Source organism: Giraffa tippelskirchi, chromosome 11 (assembly GCF_054371585.1).
Source record: "Giraffa tippelskirchi isolate mGirTip1 chromosome 11, T2T-mGirTip1v1.2.pri, whole genome shotgun sequence".
Lineage (NCBI taxonomy): Eukaryota > Metazoa > Chordata > Mammalia > Artiodactyla > Giraffidae > Giraffa > Giraffa tippelskirchi.
Window position 1 is genome coordinate 25,941,442 of NC_137285.1, and position 17,134 is coordinate 25,958,575.

The 17,134-nt window shown below is 41.0% G+C and overlaps 1 long non-coding RNA gene across 1 annotated transcript; it reads right to left on the bottom strand.

Moving 5' to 3' along the window:
- Positions 1-4,615: 4,615 nt before the first annotated feature.
- Positions 4,616-10,922, bottom strand: LOC145526905 (uncharacterized). Its single transcript, XR_014069290.1, has 3 exons — positions 7,391-10,922; positions 6,102-6,208; positions 4,616-4,867 (listed from the first exon to the last, which is right to left on the bottom strand). It is a non-coding gene; the product is annotated as an uncharacterized LOC145526905 (long non-coding RNA).
- Positions 10,923-17,134: the final 6,212 nt, after the last annotated feature.

Here is a 17,134-nt window from a genome sequence, read left to right on the forward strand (position 1 = left end):
CCCAGTTTTCACAACACTGTTTATTAAAGAGACAATCCTCTCCCCATTGAGTAATCTTGGCTCCCATGTCAAAAATCAGTTGACCTGTATATGCAAGGGTTTATTTCTGGGCTCTCAGTTGTGTTTCATTGGTTGATGTATTTAATTTTATGCCAGCATCATGAAGCTTTGATTACTGTAGCTTTGTATTACAGCTTGAAATAGGAAGTCTGTTGCCTCCAGCTTTGTTCTTTTCTTGGTATTGCTTTGGCTATTTGAGGTTTTTTGCAGCTCTGTACAAATTTTAGGTTGTTTTTTTTTTATTTCCATGAAAAATGCCATTGGAATTTTGATAGGGGTTGAATTGAATCTATAGATAATATATTATTATTTTAGCTATAGAATGGACATTTTAACAATATTAATTCTTCTAATCCATGAACACAAGGTATTTTTTTCCATCTGTTTGTGTCTTCTTAAATTTCTTTCACCAAATTCTTGTAGTTTTTATTGTGCTTTCACCTCCTTGCTTAAAGTTATTCCTAAGTACTTTGCTATTTTTTATGATATTAGGAATGGAATAATTTATTTCCTTTTAAGATATTTCATTGTTAGTGTATAGAAACACAACTGATTTCTGTATGTTGACTTTGTATCCTGCAACCTTACTGAATTCTTTGATTAGTTCTAAATAGTTTTTGTTGGAGTCTTTCAGACTTTCTACACATAAAATCATTTACAAACAGAAATTTTACTTCTTCTTCTGTGATTTGGATGTCTTTCTTTCCTTTTATTACCTGATTGCTTTGGTTAGGATTTCCAGTAATAGATTGAATAAGAGTGGTGAGAGTGTGCACCCTTGTCTTGTTCCTTATCTTAGAGGAAAAGCTTTTGACCTTTCACCACTGAGTATGATATTAGCTGTGGGCTTGCCATATATAAACTTTATTAGTTGAGGCACATCTATGTCCAATTCATTGAAGGTTTTTTAAAATCAAGAAAGGATACTGTATTTTGCCAAATGTGTGTTCTGCATATATTGAGGTGATCATATGAATTTCATCTTCCATTCTGTTAATGCAATGTATCACATTTACTGATTTTTACATGTTGAACCATCCTTACATTCCAGGGATGAATCACAGTTGATCATGATGTACAATCCTTTTAATTGTGCTATTGAATTAAATTTGCTAATATTTTTATGACAATTTTACATCTGACAAAAATGCTGCTGCTCTGACAAAAATCCATCAGTGCTACTGGTCTAGAGTTTTCTTGTGGTGTCCTTATTTGGCTTTAATATCAGGGTAATCTTGGTCTTGTAAAAAGAGTTCAGGAATGCTTCTCTTTCTTCTATTTTTTGGATGGATTTAAGAAAGACTGTCACTAATTATTCTCTACATGTTTTGTAGAATTCACCAATGAACCCATCTGGTTCTAGCTTATTGTGTTTGGGGAGGTTCTTGATTACTGATTGAATCTTCTTACCCACTATCGATCTATTCAGATTTTTTTATTCCTTCTGATTCAATCTCAGTAGGTTGTGTATTTCTAGGAATTCATTTATTTTTTCTTAGGTTATCCAATTTATTGGTCTTTGATTATTCTTACAATCTTTTGTATTTCTATCATATCTTTGGTAATGTCTCCTCTTTCACTTCTGATTTTATTTGTTTGAGATCTCTTTTTTTTTCTTAATCTAATTAGTTTTGTCAATTGTATTTATCTTTGTTAATTTGTATTGCTGGAAAAAGACAAAGTAGAGGGACATCTTATGCCATTGCAATGTGGACATCAACCTTTAGCTCACTTCTCTTTACCACTGAATAACGTTCCATTTTCTATATTTACCACAGTTTACTTATCAATTCACCTACTGAAGAACGTTTTTGTTGCTTCCTAGTTTTGGCAATTATTAATAAAGCTGTTATAAATATCTTTGTGCAGGCTTTTGTGTGGACATAAGTTTTCATCTCCTTTGGGTAAATACTAAGGAGTTTCATTGATTGACCATATGACAAGAATATGTTTAGTTTCGTAAAAAAACACCAAACTGTCTTCCTAAGTGGCTGTACTACTTTGCATTCCCACCAGCAATGTATAAGAATTCCTGTTGCTCCATTTCCTCTCTGGTATTGTCACTGTCCTGGACTTTGGCCATTCCAATAGGCATGTAGTGGTACCTCATTGTTTTAACTTGCATTTATCTGATGACATATGACATGAAGCATTTTCATATGCTTATTTGCCACCTGTATATCTTCTTTGATGGGACATACAAGTCTAGGTCCCTAGAACATTTTTTAATTGAGTTTCTTATCTTCTTATTACTGAGTTTTAGTAGTTCTTTGTATATTTTGGATAATGGTCCCCTATCACATGTGGCTTATCTTTAAAATCATTTGATAGTATCTTTTACAGAGCAGAAGTTTTAAATTTTGTCAGTTATTTCGTCCATGAATCACATCTTTAATATCATATCTAAAATGTCATCATCATACTTAAAGTTATTTAGGTTTTTTTCCTAAGTTATCTTCTGGGAGTTTTGTAGCTTTACAGTTTATATTCTGGCTTATGCTCCATTTTGAGTAAACTTTTGTGAAATGTATAAGATCTATGTCTAAACTCAGTTCGTTTTTCATATAGATGTACAGTTGTTCTAGTACCATTTGTTGAAGACTTTCTTTGCTCCATTGTATTGCCTTTGCTCCTTGTCAAAGGTAGGTTGACTCTATTTATGTGAATCTATTTCTGGGCTCTTTATTTTGTTCCACTGATCCATTTGTCTATTCTTTTACCAATATCACACTGTCCTAATACAGTACAATAAGTCCCCTACAAACAAAGCTTTAAGCTGTGAACTTTTGTTGTGCTTTCACACCAAAGAGATTCATGATGAAGGAAACTGCAAAGGAATTTTCTTTGTTTGAGGAGGCATGATTAATTCTAAGGCAAAAGATTCAAACGTAGAACCACACACAAAGGTTGTAGCAGCCTTTCAGGATGCAATTCAGTGTTATCATGTCATCTATGATGAGAAAAAAAGAGCTACTACCCAGACATCACTGGATTGTTTTTTCAAGAGGGTGAATAGAATTGAATCCAGCAAAGAACCAGAACCGTGCCATCAATGTCAGGTGTGAGTGAAATTGCAGCTTGCCCTCCACTTCCTACTGCTGACGATCCTTCAGCTCTACCTTCTCCCACCTCCTCCCCCTCCTCCAATCAATAACTTTTCTTGCTGTTTACTCAATGCCAGCGCTTGTATGCCAGCTGCTTGCTGTACTGTACTACTGTATTTTTCAAGGTACTTTCCTGTAATATTAAAAATGCTTTCTTTATTTTCTGTGTTTTTTTGTTTTTTAGGTATTATTGTGTGTAAACCTATTACAGTACAGTACTATATAGCCGATTGTGTTAGTTGGGTACCTAGGCATCTTTGTTGAACTCATGAACACATTGGACTTACAAATGTGCTCTTGAGATGGACTTTGTTCATATGTATGGGACTTACTCTAATTTATATTAAGTCTTGAAATTGGGTAACATCAATCCTCTAACTCTGTTCTTCAATATCATGTGGGTTCTTTTGCTTCTCCATGTAAATCTTAGAATCAGTTTGTCAATAATGATAAAATAACTTGCTTGAATTTTCCATGAGATTGAATTTAATCTATAGATCAATTTGGGAAAAAAAAAGCTAACATCTTGACAATGTTGAATCTCCCTCTTTATGAAGATGGAATGAGTATCTTTCCATTTATTTAGTTTTCTGATATTCATCAGATTTTTAGCTTTACTCATGAATATCTTGTTATGTTTTGTTATATTTATACCTAAGTGCTCAATTTGGGGCATGCTAATGTAAATGGTATTGTGTATCAAATTCCACTTGTTAAAAGTAGGTCATATTATGAAAAGTAAAAAAGTATTAGCAAAGGCAGTCATATAAATATGGTATGCAGAATGTGAGGGTTGGTCTAACTTTGAGGAAGATGGAGATGTAATCTTCTTATTCCAGACCCCAGCCAATTGTCAAATGTGCAAGACACATCCACATGGTCAACACACCCCTAATTATTTCATCACTCCACTAACCTGCCCTTCCTCTTGACTATCTCACTCCCAGACTCTTCCTCCCAGCAAGAGCCACAACTCCATTGTGTAGCCTCTGGCTCCCTACCTCCTCCCTTCCTCTGTCTCCCTGGTACTCTCCTCCTCCTCATTCTTCTCCTCCTTACTTCTCTCCTCCCTTCTCCTTTCTCCTTTTCCCTGCTACCCTAGACTCTCTTTAACAGGTCCCATTGCTATTGTCTTTCCCCACAAAGGTTTTCCCCCTTTGCCTTTCCCATAGGATGACATCTACTGGCAACAGGTCAAAGGCACCACCAACCAAAGGACTGGCAAGTGGGGGAGGGAGGAGAGAGAAGGAAAGGTGATAGAGATGAAGTAGGGGAGAAGGGATAGAAATGCAGGGGGAGAGAGGGACTCAAAGCCTTTGGACAGAAGTGACACTCCATTCCCTCCACATTTATTTGGCTGAAGCAAGGTGATGCTTGAGCACTTCTGAGTTGAGCAGGGGATGTGTGGCCCTTTCCCAGGTATGAGAAGCTAATAAAAAGAGTGGAGTCTGTTTCTTAAAGTAGAGTGTCCTTGATTGCCTCAGGGAATGGCTTATTTTTTCCTTTTATTGAAATTCAATTACAAATCACAAGGGCACAGCCCAGTAGATTCCACCTGGGGGAGCACACCTGTCTGACCTGCACTCAGCTCAGAAAACAACCTTGTGTAGAAGACCCCTCCTGCCCCCTCCCACTCAGGACTTGCTCTGCTCTGGAATCCAGCAGATGGCAACGGTAATCAGAAAAACTACTATTCAGTGTGCCTGGAAAATATAATTAAAAGCAACAAATTAGAAATATGGAAGGACCTGTGTTGATAGAACTGTGGTTCTGGAGTAGAAGGGTCTTCTGGATCTGGGCCTGAGGTGGGGTGGTTCTAATTACAAATCCCACTGGACTCCTCTGTTTTTATTTGCCCTTTCATTGTCTATGGTTCTGGCTCTGTTCTCATTGCTTCATGTCCCCCCTTTATTCATAAGGAATCAATCCACCAGAAAAACCAATTAAAAACTAAAGGAGATTAAAGGCATTTACTGTTACCATGTGAACATTTCTACAGCATTGGGAACAAGCAGCTTAAAACCTACTCACATTAAAATTAAACAAATACTTTACATTCAGCATTCATTTCCTTGGTCATATTTTTTGTTGTTTCTATGGAAACATGCAACATTTACACTAAAAGCAGCACTCTTCATGGTTTATGTACTTTTATGCCCCGCTCTGGATACTTCTACTAACATCTGAGTACTTCTTCTGTAAGGTTTGTCTCTGATGTATGGCACGCAATGTCTAATGCAGCATCATTTTAAGCAAGTTTCATGGTAGGGAAACAGAAGTTTTGCTTCAGGGGCATCTGCACTATATCTTTGGGAAACAGAACAATGTGTCCCAAGATTCCTTCTGGTGCATGATTTTGTATATTTGCAATAAATAGAAGCAGACTTTTCAATGGCCTGCCTCCAGGGGAATTCAGCATCTGTCCCAGTTCTCATTCAACCAGCAAGAACAGACCTGAATTCCAATGGACAGTGGTGAGCTCAGACAGCTTATGATCAGAGATTGGAAAGAAAAGTCCAAACCATCAACTCCACTTTTCAGCCAAGTGATACAATTAGATAATTAGATAATACCCCTGTTGCCTAAAAAAGTAGAAACTGACTATCAGGAGTGAGGCAGTACTCAGTCGAATCTATGAAAACTGGGGGCTAGCTAGCTCTGGGGTCTTGGTGGCAGCATAGTCCAGGGAAGGAGTTGGTTACAGTGACATCTGTGATTATGAGAGATTCAGACAGCAGATCTGTCACTGGGAAGCTCTGGGTGACTGGTAGCAAAGTGTGTGAGATACAGACATGAAGCTGCTCTGCCTTGGTTATCAGTGTCAGGTCCTATGAGTTACTCAATGTGGATACGTGGCTCTTCTGAGCATGCTGGTAGCATACAGAGACCCATGTCTTTCATACAACATGACTTTTATATGCAAGCTGTCTCCCTTACCTGTTGCCCAGCTGGAGAAACATGGATCTGGTCCATCACTTCGGGAAGACTGTCCATGGTGGGTGCATGAGAGATGTTGAGTCCTCATACTGCAGTGCAGTGGCTCCCTAAGGTATGATGTCAAGGGCAACTTTAATTATTCATGGTTATATTCCATGTACTGACTCTAGAACTTAACTTCTGAAAAAGATATGACTCACCTATTCCATTTAAAAAGTGTCAAGTTTTTCTAAAGGGACCAACTGCCTGAGGGAACCCTCTATAATTCTAGGGTCAGAACTGGAGCCTCAGGCCAAGTGATTAGCAACAGGAAGAACGTCTTGGCAGAAATGGTTGACACATTTGTAAAGGAGACTTCTATTAGCTCCATGTTTGAGGATGAAAAGGCATGTTATAACTAACACAGAGCATTTACTATGGGCCAGCACTGTTCAAATTAAATCCACACAGAAGCCTGCTCTGCAGATAACGACATGGAGACACAGAGAGATTAAGCAACTTCCTTGCTGCCTCCTAGCTTATAGACAACAGAATGAGTGTCTGGACTCTCTGAACTTCCCTGATGGTTCAAATGGTAAAACATCTGCCTACAATGTGGGAGACCGAGGTTCAATCCCGAGGTCGGGAAGATCTCCTGGAGAAGGAAATGGCAGCCCACTCCAGTAGTCTTGCCTGGAAAATCCCATAGAAGGAGGAGCCTGGTAGGCTACAGTCCCCAGAATCTATGACTTGATCACTATGCATCTGCTAACAGAAGCAGAACGCCAGGTTATTGATTTAAATGTGATCAAACCAGCTGGTCACCTTGGCCTGTCAAAATAGAGACTTCTCCCCAGAGGACTAAGAGTGAAAGGTTATTGGATTCTAAGTCTCAGTGGAGGTCACTTTCTAGGAAGCAGCTCACTTAGACAGGATCCCTCTTCCCACATCTACCTCTGGGACCCTGGGTTGGCCCACCCAGCTGCCCCTGGAGGTGCAGAGACCCCCTCTCACAGCTCTGTTCCTGTTGGATGAGTCACACCCTCCCAGAGGCACCCTGGACCCTGCACCCACATCTGCCTCAGCTCTGCATCCCCAGTTCTCCCACTGCTCACAGCTAAGGAGGTGTCTGAGCCTAGGATAGTTCCCAATGCTCTCTCTCCTGTCTCATCCTGGGGATCCCTGCCCACCCTCTCATCTACCACGTCTGTATGGACATTCTTAGGGGCTGATATACAGGCATCTACGTAAAAATTTCTTAAAACTTCCTTTTATGTTAACATTTGACCTGTAATTGAATCTACTCCTACCCTTTGGCCAAGGTGGGCCGTAGGAAAGATCATCCAGCCCAGCCTCCAACTTGAGTTTTCAACTTTGGGTTCTGGTAAAGGAAGATGTGCTGAAACCAGCCCCAGAGAAACCACCTGGGCACATTATAAGAACAGAGATGACTCAGGTGCCTCCCACACTCATTTCATCTGTGATAAAATGACTTCTGTGAGGCTCCTTTGTATTTTCATTATATCTGACCTTTATGTTAGTGGCAACTGGAAAGGTGACCAAGCTCAGCTAGTAAGGGCACCAGCACCAGGCCTACGACCTGTATTCAAAAGTCTCAGATAAGGAAATGGAGACATGGAGACGTGCTTTCATGTGTGTGAGAGCTCCTTTAAAGGGACGGAGCTGTGAGTTCAGGTTTAGATGGTGTGGATTCCAATCCAAATCCTTCTGCATTAAAAATGATTGTCAGGTGGTCAAGACGATAGAGCAGGGAGACCCTGAGGTCACCTCTTCCCATAAGCACCAAAATTACAACTCTTTGCAGAGTAACTATTGATGAGAACAACCTGAGGACTAGAAGAAAATATTTTCCACAACTAAAGACATAAAGAAGGAACCACCGCAATATGGATAGGAGGGGAGAACCACAGTATAGTAAAGACCCATACCCCCAGGTGAATAACCAACAAATAGGAAGATATTCACAATTGCAAATGTTCTCTTTATGAAGTGAGGAGTCTGAGCTGGGTGCTTTCCAGCCCAGAGGTCCTGCACTGGGACCATGAGACACCAGAACATCTGGCTTTTGTAGGCCATCAGGACTTATACATAGGAGAGCTGGAGGCTATAGGAAACAGAGACTCCACTCTTAAAGAACTCACACAAAGGCTTACATGTCCTGAATTTCAGAACAGAGGCAGTAATGAAAGGCAGAAAGGAGCTTGGATCAGACCCACCTGCTGATCTTGAAGAACCTCCCGGAGAGGCAAGAAGCAACCGGAACTCCCACTGGAGACACAGTTGCCGGTGTCAGCTATTTGGGGGAGTTTGTTTTACCAGAAGGACACTGGTGCTGGCAAGAGACATTTTGGGGTCCTCTCTCTAGTCTACTAGCCCACCAGTCAGTTGGCACAATTGCTAGGAGACTCGTGACTGGTGGGGACTCAGCCCCACTCCCTAGTGGAGTAGCACCAGCTCAGGGATCTTCCAAGCCTCCCTAGACACAGCCCTGTCTTCAGTAGGCCAGTCCTGGGACATACCTCCAGCCCAAGCAGCCTGCCAGCCCAGGCACCATTCTTGGACAACGGTGAGCCAGCCCCAGACTCAGGAATCACTGCACACCACAGCCAGACACTCTGGGATTCAGCCCGGACTGTCAGTGGATCATTGGGTCATCCCGAGGACTCCCAGTGCTGGACAGACAGCCATGCAAGGACAGGATCCTGCCCACCAATGGGCTGTCAGATTCCACACAAGGCAGAGCCTGGCAGTCAGTTGGGTCAGGACCAGCCCCACCTATCAGTGTGCCCACAGTAGTCAGCTCTGCCAAACAGAAAGGCTCACACAGGCCACATAAGGGGCTCTCTTAGAGCATACAGTTGTAGTCCTAGAGAGGAGTATGCTGCTAGTTCTCATAGGACATCTCCCACATAAGGCCATTTCTCCAGGATTGGGAAGTGCACCCAACCTACCTAATGCACAGAAATGAAAACAGAGAATTAGACAAGATGAGGTGAGAGAAGAAAGTGTTTCAAAGGAAGGAATATAAGATGCTAAGAGAAGAACTAAGTAAAGTGTAGATAAGCAATTTACCTGATAAAGAGTTCAAGGTAATGATTACAAAGATGCTCAATCAACTCAGGAGAAGAAAGCATGAACACTGTGAAAAGTTTAACAAAGAGTTAAAAAACATAAAAAAGTACAAAACAGAACCAAAGAATATAATAACTAAAATTAAAAGTACACTAGAGGCAATTAACAGTAGATTAGACAATATAGAGGAATAGATTAGTAAACTGGAAGGGAGAGTAATGAAAACTACCTAAGCTGAACAGAAAAAAGAGTATTTAAAAATAAGGATAGTTTAAGACACCTCTGTGACAACATCAAGTATACTAACATTTTCATTATAGGGGTCCAAAAAGGTGAAGAAAAAGAGGAAGGGGCAGAGATCTAGTTTGAAGAAATAATAGCTGAAAACTTTCCTAACATAGGAAAGGAAAAATACATCCAATTCAGGAAGCACAGAGCATCTCAAACAAGATCAACCCAACAAGATCCATACCAAGACACACTATAACTAAAATGGTAAAAATCAAGGATAAAGGGAGAATCTTAGAAGTAGCAAGAGAAAGCAACTATGCAAGGAAACTTCCATAAGGCCACAGAAATGTTGCAGACTGGAAGAGAGTGTCAGATATATATAAAGTGATGAAAGGAAAGAAAAAACCCTACTAGTAAGAATATTCTACCAGCAAGACTATCATCAGATTTGAAGGAGAGAGAAAGAGTTTTACAGATAAGCAAACTAAGAGTTCAGTACTATGGACTCAGCTTTACAAGAAATGTTAAAGGGGCTTCTCTAAGTGTAAAAGTCCACAACAAGAAATATGAAAATTATAAAAGGAAAAATCTCATTGGTAAAGGCAGATATGCAGTAAAAATAGTAGATCAACAAATTATTAAGCTGTCATAAAGATTAAAAGACAGAAGTAGTAAAATCACCCATATCCACTTAAAAATATACAAAAGAAAAATATGTAAAATATGAAGTAAAAAATGTTAACCATGAAGGGGGCAGTAAAAATGCAAGTTTGTTAGAATGCATTTGAACTGAAGAGATCATCAACTTAAAATAATCACAAACATACATAGGTTGTTATAAGTAAACCTTGTGTTAACCACAAACCAAAAATCAATAACAGATACACATAAAAGAAAGGAGTCCAAACATAAAACTAAGGTAGTCATGAATTCACAGGGAAAAAGAGGGGAGAAAAAGCAGAAAAAAACAAAAAGGAACTACAAAATGACCTACCCAAAATTAACAGTGAAGAGGAAGGAATACTTCCAAACTCTTTCTGTGAGGCCAGCAACACCCTGATAGCAAAGCCAGACAAAGATACCACAAAAAAGGAAAATCACAAGCCAATATCCCTGATAAACATAGACACAAAAAAACTTAAGATCAGCAAATGAAATTCAAGAACACATTAAAAGGATCACACACCATGATTAAGTGGGATTTATTCCAGGATGCAAGGAGAGTTCAATATACAAAAATCAGTGTGCTGCTGCTAAGTCGCTGCAGTCGTGTCCGACTCTGTGCTACCCCATAGACGGCAGCCCACCAGGCTCCCCCATCCCTGGGATTCTCCAGGCAAGAACACTGGAGTGGGTTGCCATTTCCTTCTCCAATACATGAAAGTTAAAGTGAAAGTGAAGTCACTCAGTCATGTCTGCCTCTTAGAGACCCCATGGACTGCAGCCTACCAGGCTCCTCCGTCCATGGGATTTTCCAGGCAAGAGTACTGGAGTGGGGTGCCATTGCCTTCTCCGCAAAAATCAGTGTAACACATCATATTAACAGAACAAGGGGGTGAAGTAATACATGATAATCTCAATTGGTGCAGAAAAAGCATTTGACAAAATACAACACACTTTCATGACAAAAACACTTAAGGAACTTAGACCAAAAGAAAATCTCCTCAACATAATATAGACTATACATGAAAATCCACAGCTAACATCATACTCAATGGTGAAAGAGTGAAAGCTTTCCTCTAAGATCAGGAACAAGATAAATCACCTGCTTTAGCTATTTCTATTAAATATAATATTGCAGGGTATAGTCAGAGCAATTAGAGAAGAAAAAGAAATAACGGCATTGTAATTGGAAAGGAAGAAGTAATGTTGCCTCTATTCATAGGCAACATGATCTTACATATAGAAAACTCTAAAGTCTCCAAAACCAAAAACAACTATTAGAACAAATAAACAAACTCAAGAAAGTTGCAGGATATAAAATCAAAATGCAAAAATCACTTGTGTTTCGATACACTAACAATAAACAATCCAACAAGGAAATTAAGAAAACAGTTACATTTAAAATGGCATCAAAAAATAAAATATTTAGGAATAAACTTAACCAAGGAGTCAAAAGACTCCTTAACCAAGGAGTGCAGTACACTGAAAACTACAAAATGTTGCCGAAAGAAAATAAAGAAAGCATTAATAAATGGAAAGATGTCTGTGTTCGTGGTCTGGATAACAATGTAGCTTGGATGTCAATATTATTCAAAGTTACCTGCAAATTCAATACAATCACTATCAAATCCAAAAGACTTTTTTTTTTGTAGAAAGTAAAAAAAATAGTCTTATATTTCAAGCACACTTATAAGGCTCCCAGCACACCCCCTAGCCAAAACAACATTGAAAAGAAAGAACAAATTTGGAGGACTCCCAATTCTTTATTTCAAAACTTACTGAAAAGACACAATAATCAAAATTGCATGGTACTGGCATAAAGACAGAAGTACAGACCAAAAGAATAGAAGAGACTCATTACTACACCCTCACATACATGGTCAAATGATTTTCGACGAGAGTGGCAAGACCATTCAATGGGGGAAAGACAGTCTTTTCAACAAATGGTGTTGGGAAAACTGGATATACAAATGCAAAAGAATGAAGTTGAACCTTTATATTTCACAATATTCAAAAACTAACCAAAAACTGGATCAAGTACCTAAATGTAATAAGTAAGACTGTACAACTCTTAGAAGAAAACTTAGGAGAAGATTGACAATATTGCATTTATCAGCGATTTATTGGATGCAACAGCTAAAGCAGAGGGAGCTGGAAAAAAAAAAGTTGAACTTCAACAAATCAAAAACCTTTGGGCATCAAAGGATTCTCTTAAGGAAGTAAAAAACAACCCACAGATTGGGAGAGATATCTTTGTGTCATATATCTGATAAGAGAATAATATCCAGAGTATATAGAGAATTCTTACAATTCAACACCAACAAAAAAGAACCCAATTACAGACTCAGATGTAGAAAAGAGATGTTTGGGCATGGGGGAAGAAGGTGGGTGTGAGATGAATTGGGAGAATGTGATTGACATAAATACACTATTTTATCATGTATAAAATAGATAGCTAGTGGGAACATACTGTATAGAACAGGGAGCTCAATTCAGTGCTCTGTGATGATCTAGATGGGTGGGATAGCAGGATGGGAAAGAGGTCCAAGATGGAGCGTATATATGTATGAAGAAGTGAAGTCGCTCAGTCGTGTCCAACTCTTTGCAACGCCATGGACTGTAGCCTACCAGGCTCCTCCGTCCATGGAATTTTCCAGGCAAGAGTACTGGAGTGGGTTGTCTTTTCCTTCTCCAGGGGATCTTCCTGACCCAGGGATCGAACCCAGGTCTCCCGCATTGCAGGCAGATGCTTTACCATCTGAGCCACCAGGGAAGTCCATATATATGTATATATATGGTTGATTCACTTTGTTGTATAGCAGAAACCAATACAACATTGTAAAGCAACTGCACCTCAATAAAAAATAAAAATAAACGTACACATGCATACAAACATACACCCCTCCCCACACACACTGTTTGTTCTGCTTCTCTGGAAACCCTGACTAATACATGTATCAAGGCCCTGTAAAATAACCTCTTACTTGAGATGCCCAAGGACAATAGAAGCAATTTTCTTCCAACTTTCAAATAAATGGACAAAGGGCTTGAGTAGACATGTCTTCAAAGAAGATACACAAATGGCCAACAAGCACATAAAAAGATATTCAACATCACAAATCATCAGGTAAATGTATGTGAATATTGCAATATACCAAACAGTTCACAGCCATTAGGACTGCTACTATAAAAAAATGAAAATTATCAATTGTTGGCAGGGACATAGAGGAACTGGAACCTGTGTGCATTGCTGATGGAATGTACAATGGTGTATCCACTGCGGAAGTAGTATGGAAGTTACTGAAAGAATTAAAGAATTTTCAGGGCAGCAGTGGAGAAACAGATACAAACAGACCTATGGACATGGAGGGAGGAGAGGAGGCAGAAGGGGAGATGTATGGAGAGAGTAACGTAGAAATTTACAATACTACATGTAAAATAGATAGCCAATGGGGATTTTCTGTATGACTCAGGGAACTCAAACAGGGGCTCTGTGACAGGCTGAAGGGGGAGGGAGATGGGGGGAGGTCCAGGAGGGAGGGGACAGGGCTGTACCTATGGCTGATTCTTGTTGATGTGTGACAGAAAACCACAAAACTCTGTAAGGCAATTATCCTTCAATTAAAAAATTAAAAAAGATAAAAATAAAAAAGAATTACCATATGATTCAGTTAATTCTGTCCCTAGGAATTGGATATATACTCAATGTTCAAGACAGCACAATTCATAAGAGCCGATGGCAAAACCCCCGATGTCTCCCCCAGCATCACCCCAGCCCCATGGGACAGCCCATCACCAAATGCCCCTGAACCTTCACGGGGCAAGTCTGCGGTGCTCTCTGGACTTCACGTCTGCAGGGGGTCAACCCTGTAGCAGGGCCCCCTCCCCTGAGGCTGCCTCTCCCTGGTGGACCAGCCTCCCGACCCTGGAAAGCAACCATGTCCCAAGTCAGGAGATAGAGCACTTTCCAAAATTAACTTCCTCTGCCAGAGGTGTCTCACTCAAACAGCAGTCTCTCATAATTCCTCATTTTGGGATCTGATCAGGTATTTCGTTCACAAGAGCCTACGGATATGATGTTAAAAGAAAATATTGCATTTCTGTGCTCTTTTTGCCAAAGAGACCAAATCTCGTTTCTTATTGCTTTTCTGCTGGTGGGTTTATGTTCGCTTTTCCTCTTTATTGCTGGTCTCAGTGGAACCAGCGCAGTTTGAGGGGAGACAGATTCTGACTTTCCAGCTCTGCCATGCGGCTCATCAACACTGTGCTCATAGCAGAGTCTGGTGCCGAGTCCAGACTCAGCTGGTGGAGAGCTTTCAGGGGACAACCATGAGGGCGCCCAGTGGGGGCTGCGGGAACTGGAGTATGTGCGCCCCTTGTGACCCCCTCTGTCCTCCAGAGCCACACTCCAGCCTCTTTCACCCACTGCACCCCCAGGAGATGACCTGGGGGCCGGGTCACCCAGGCTGCTTTGCCTCCTGCCTTCTGTTCTGGCCCCCGCAATGGGAGGCTCCCGGGAGATCCGAGGGTGGGGGGAGAGAGAGGGTGGGGCATTTGGTACCCACGTCTCCCTGCTGGGGGCTGCGCTGCTGGCAGGACCTGTGATCCTCAGCCCGCAGCCCCTCTCCCTGTGACCATCTCCCACCATATCGTCTCCTCCTGCCCTTCGGGAGCGGCCAGACACAACCTCCCACTGTTGCTCCTCTCCGAGTGTCCCAGCTTCTCAGTTTGTTTCTCTGTACAGAGTTCCTGCTTTTATATTTCCTCCTCCACACTTGAGAGAAATTCTCTTCCTGCCAGGACTCAGGCTGACAGCGCCTTGAATTATTAATAAACAACAAGAAAATACAAGTGTCTGATCCCCTCCCTCATCTGACAAAGCATCAACCTCCCCTTTATTAGAACAAGCAAACAATCTCCACGTCTGTGTCTGACTTTGCCCTTGGACTAAAGTTTGGGACCAGAGCACAAGGTCAGACGGCGCCCACCTCTCCATCCACTGCGGCCACAACACGGCCCTGGAGCCCGGCCCTTCCTTCAGGCTGGCTGGCGGTGGGCAGCTGAAGGCAGGAGAGGTGCAGAGGGGAGGGCTGGGGAGTCTGGGGCAGGAATTCCTGGGACAGGTGGGTCCTCGGAACAGTGTAGAGAGATCAACAAGTCAGCAGAGAATCCGTGTGGACAAAGGTCTGTTCTCCAGAAGATGGAGGCTCCTGCACGGGCAGCCTGTTCCGTGAAAGGGGAGCTCCCAGCCTGGCTGTGAACCTCGGAGCTGGGAAGCAGCAGCCATTTGGTGGGATTTCTTCCCCGACACATGGGCTGGCCAGCTGCCACTTGTGGCTCTCATTCATGCATGCAAAATCACGGGCTTATCCTGGCTCCACAGGGGCCACGTGTGCCCTGACTGGTGGATGGTGAGCTGGCAGGTACCTCCCAGGCATGTTCTTGTCCCCAGGCGGCTCCAGCAGCCTTGCTCTCAGCTAAGAGAAGGGCCTGCAGTCCAGAAGGAGGGGGAGGGCTCCTTCCCCATTTGGACCTGATGCATCACTTTGCTGCTTGTCAAAGAGATTTGTTGAGGAAAAAAATAAATAAATGAAACAATGGAAAAGTATGTTCAATGAAATAGGAAGCACATGGAGGAGGAAGTCAAAGTGTTCTTTAGCCCCAACCCAGTAAGCACCCTGTTGATATTTTTCCAGATTTTAAAAAGTTTCATATATTAATGTCATACATATATTTTGAAAGAAATTGGATCACGCTGTACCAAAAATTCTTATTTTAATTTCATATTCTGACACGGGCTTTATCCCAGTGACCAAAGGTCGATAGCATCTTTTAAAAGGGAAATACATCTTGTTTATGGTTTTCTTTGCTGTGAAAAAGCTTGTAAGTTTAATTAGTTCCCATTCATTTATTTTTGTTTGTTTTAATTACTCTAGCAGGTGGGTCAAAAAGATCTTACTAAGGTTTTTGTCAAAGAGTGTTTTTCCCATGTTATCCTCTAAGAATTTTAGAGTGTCCGGTCTTACATTTAGGTCTTTAATCCATTTTGAGTTAATTTTTGTGTATGGTGTTAGGTGGTGTTCTAACTTCACTCTTTTACATGTAACTACCCAGTTTTCCAGAACCACTTATTGAAGAGACTGTCTTTTCTCTAGTGTATATTCTTGTCTACAGATCAGTGCTCTGTGATGACCTAGATGGGTGGGATTGTGGGGGATAGGAGGGAGGTCCAAGAGGGAGGGGATATATGCATACATATAGCTGATTCACTTCATTGTACAGCATAAACTAACACAACGCTGTAAAGCAATCATAGTCCAAGTTTTAAAAAAAAAGGAAGTATAACATTTCACTGGGTGGTTGCACCTCTTCTTGTAAAACCCACGTTTCTCTTACTGGAGCTTTATTTGTGGTCCACATGCCTCCAGCATAAATATTTTTGGTGGAAACTCCTGTACACTTGTCCTGTGAGCTGGTCCTTTTGGGAACTTATTCATTTGCCAAGTTGAAGACTTGATACCTATCATCAAACTGCCCCAGAGAAGAGCTCTACATCTGACCCTTCCCCTACCTGGGGGAGACTGGAAGGTGACATTCTCTGGATCCTTGTCAGCGAAAGTTATTATAGTGGTTTTACTCTTTGCTAAACCCGGTGAACACAAAGTATTTTCTTTCACTTGTGTAACTTTAATAATGAGAGATGCAGGGGTTTTTTTGCAGCTGGATTGTTTATATGTGTATCTTATTTTTGATATCATTTTTATGCTCTCTCTTTTCTCATAGGAAGCTTCCTCTTATTGATTTGAATACACTCAATTCAGTGAGGCATAAACTTGTTGTTTATCATATTCTCACATTTTCTTCAAATATCTTCCTTCAGTTCACTTGCTATGTGTATTTCCTGTGTGGGTCTAACCTGATGGGTAATTTTTTCTCTCATTTTTCTGATGTGTCTTCTTACGATGTAGATGACTACCCACTATCTCATGTGTACGTTCTAAGTCGACTGACCCCATCTTAAACAAATGTTTCTGTTCTGAACTTGTATGTCCCACTTCTTCCCTAGT